This window comes from Limulus polyphemus, unplaced genomic scaffold, assembly GCF_000517525.1.
Source record: "Limulus polyphemus unplaced genomic scaffold, Limulus_polyphemus-2.1.2 Scaffold1833, whole genome shotgun sequence".
Classification (NCBI taxonomy): domain Eukaryota; kingdom Metazoa; phylum Arthropoda; class Merostomata; order Xiphosura; family Limulidae; genus Limulus; species Limulus polyphemus.
Genome location: NW_013667443.1, coordinates 134,933 through 139,006, shown reverse-complemented (window position 1 = coordinate 139,006; position 4,074 = coordinate 134,933).

Here is a 4,074-nt window from a genome sequence, read left to right as displayed (position 1 = left end):
ATACTTAAGCACAAAGCTACACAATGGGCTATCTGTGCTCTGCCCACCAAGGGCACAGCTGCTTGATTGCTCCACCTAGTATAACACAATGCCATATTAAACAAAACTTCATCATTCAGCAAAGGGACATTTAATTGAGTACTAACATATAAACTTCCTATCGAGATCATAAGATCGGCATTAACGTACATTTCATTTTTACATGTCGGTTAGCATAGTTCTAACGAAATGAGATCGAACCTTCGAAACAGACAATTAAGTTAGAAACAATTATCCAGGCAATTTGTAGCATGTTAGTGTTAGTGCTAATGTGTTAGCATGTGATCCACTACAAAACGATTTTGAAAAAGCTCAAAATGGTCCCAAAAAAATCGTAGATTAGCCTCTTCATCAAAAATAAAATCGTCCTGATTATGAATGATTTTCAATGAACACGTCATCTCTCCACCCACACACACGTATACATAATATATATATATTACCAAAACGATTTGTAAATGCAATAGTAAATGTCCGTCATTATGACAATATGCCGTTTTAATTTCTTAAGTCATAGTAAAATGAATTTTATACGACTTTATTAGGGTTTGTTTGTTTTGAATTTCGCACAAAGCTACATGAGGGCTATCTGCGCTAGCCGTCCCAAATTTAACAGTGAAAGACTAGAGGGAAGGCAGCTAGTCATCACCATCCGCAGCCAACTCTTGGGCTACTCTTTTACCAACGAATAGTGAGATTGACCGTCACATTATAACGCCCCCACGACTGATAGGGCGAGCATGTTTGGTGGGACTGGGATTCGACCCCGCGACATGCAGATTGCGAGTCGAGCTCCCTAGCCACCTGGCCATGCCGGGCCCGTTTACTAAAGGATGTTAATACTACACAAGAGTAAGTATGTGAAAATTATGCAGATTAGATAAAAGAATAAAGTCACTTTAAGAGTCACACCCAGGATACTAAGTTACCAGAATAAACAATCGACTGATAAACTACTTTTACAATACCCGTACAAAATAAAAACAATAAAAAAACACAAAAACAATTATCTACCATAAATATTGTATCCGGAATGCATTAACGCTTATTTAGCTTTCAACATAAGTATTGTTATTTTTTTATCTCCACGTAACAGAAATACTATCACGGCGAACTTTTCACATATAAGTATGTATGCAATTAAAAAAAAAATCTGAAAATACGCTATTTAGTTTTTAGTTTCATTACTTTTCATGGTGGAATGCCTGAATACGGTCTGAAAATACGCTACTTATTTTTTAGTTTCATTACTTTTCATGGTAGAATGTCTGAATAACGACCTGAAAATACGCTACTTAGTTTTTAGTTTCATTATTTTTCATGGTGGAATGTCTGAATAACGACCTGAAAATACGCTACTTAGTTTTTAGTTTAATTACTTTTCATTGTGTAATGTCTGAATAACGGCCTGAAAATACGCTACTTAGTTTTTAGTTTAATTACTTTTCATTGTGTAATGTCTGAATAACGGCCTGAAAATACGCTACTTAGTTTTTAGTTTAATTACTTTTCATGGTGTAATGTCTGAATACGGTCTGAAAATACGCTACTTAGTTTTTAGTTTCATTACTTTTCATGGTGGAATGTCTGAATAACGGCCTGAAAATACGCTACTTAGTTTTTAGTTTCATTACTTTTCATGGTGGAATGTCTGAAATTGACCTATACACAATCAAACTTTCACTTCCAAACGGAGTTGACGAGAAATAGAAGAAGTAAAGATATCCGTTTGTGTAACAAAGGAAACTGACTAACAATTAGTGAAACTGGCGAGCTACCTTCTTTAAGAAAAACAAAATCCGGATTCTATATTCATTTCCGTCGTTTCTCAGTTAACGTGAACAGTAATTATTTTCACCTGTAGTTCTGCCATTACTAGAATCAAAGTGGACCAGGTGTTGAAATTATGTTTTATACTTATCGATGTTTTCAAACAAACCTCAGTAGCACAATGGCTCATAAATGTGTCGTTTATAGCACAATGAAACATTTAGTTTTCTCAAGGCTAAGTCACAGAAGTAAACCGATTTGAAATCAATTACACTAATTTCTATGAAACTTTGTGGTTTTGTTGTAGCATAAAAGCGGTATTTTAAACCTTTTTCGCGGTGCTTACAAAAATACAAATATAGATTTACCATCACTTAAAACACAATACATTGCCAGGAAATTGTCGTCTATGTATTAGTTACGTAAGTTAGCACCACGTGGCGTACTAGCCACGAACGGGTGTTTGAGGTAGGGACAAGATGTCATATTAAGATTTAAAAAGTTTCCTGTGGTCCTTAGGTAGCTTTCACGTTCTGAAATAGCTGGAAACTTGTTGTTTCATAGTTAATTTCACGAATAATTTGGGTGTTTTTGATGCTTATTGGTTATTAATATATATTTCAGAGACTACTTCAATGTGCTATAGTTGTTCATACAATATCTTATTCTTCGTGTATGTATCGAAAAGGAAGACGTTACAAGTAAGGTTAGGCAACCACAATAACAAAGCTTAACGTGGCATAACTTAATAAGTTGTTTGTTTGTTTGTTTTTTGAATTTCGCGCAAAGCTACACGAGGGCTATCTGCGCTAGCCGTCCCTAATTTAGCAGTGTAAGACTAGAGGGAAGGCAGCTAGTCATCACCACCCACCGCCAACTCTTGGGCTACTCTTTTACCAACGAATAGTGGGATTGACCGTCACATTATAACGCCCCCAAGGCTGAAAGGGCGAGCATGTTTGGTGGGAAGGAGATTCGAACCCGCGATCCTCAGATTGCGAGTCGAGTGCTCTAACCTCCTGGCCATGCCGGGCCAACTTAATAATTAATAGATTGTACGTTCTGCACAAACAAGACTAATCAAATGGAACCGTATATAACTCTTTACAGAGTTTCCCGAAGAAAATCTTGTTAAATATATCGGATACATAAAGCCTTAATGATAGCTGAGCAAAATGTGTTTAAGGGTTCGACTAAGATTTTAGGGTTTATTTTAGTATTCCAAAAGGGTTCATTACCATGCAGTGAAATGTTTACTTTTATCATTTTTGATAAATATTATTCATTGGTTTAAGTTTTTACATGGCAAGTTTTACACTTAAATGTGTGTTCTTTTAAATTAACACATCGTTACGACTGTTCGATTTCAAACATTACGATTTGGAATCTTAGTTATTATTGAAATACAGAAGTGCATTCATATCAGATATTAGTAGTGAGTGAAAAATAAAATATTCTCTTCTTGTCTACCAGTTAAGTAATATATTTAAAAATCACACTTTAGTAATATATTTAAAAATCACACTTTAGTAATATATTTAAAAGTCACACTTTAGTAATATATTTAAAAGTCACACTTTAGTAATATATATTTAAAAGTCACACTTTAGTAATATATATTTAAAAGTCACAGTTTAGTAATATATATTTAAAAATCACAGTTTAGTGAAATATTTAAAAATCACAGTTTAGTAAAATATTTAAAAATCACAGTTTAGTAAAATATTTAAAAGTCACACTTTAGTAATATATTGAAAAGTCTCAGTTTAGTAATATATTTAAAAGTCTCAGTTTAGTAATATATTTAAAAATCACAGTTTAGTAATATATTTAAAAGTCACAGTTTAGTAATATATTTAAAAGTCACAGTTTAGTAATATATTTAAAAGTCTCAGTTTAGTAATATATTTAAAAATCACAGTTTAGTAAAATATTTAAAAATCACACTTTAGTAATATATTTAAAAGTCACACTTTAGTAATATATTTAAAAGTCACAGTTTAGTAATATATTTAAAAGTCACAGTTTAGTAATAAATTTAAAAGTCACAGTTTAGTAATATATTTAAAAGTCACACTTTAGTAATATATTTAAAAATCACAGTTTAGTAAAATATTTAAAAATCACAGTTTAGTAAAATATTTAAAAGTCACACTTTAGAAATATATTTAAAAGTCACACTTTAGTAATATGTTTAAAAGTCTCAGTTTAGTAATATATTTAAAAGTCTCAGTTTAGTAATATATTTAAAAGTCTCAGTTTAGT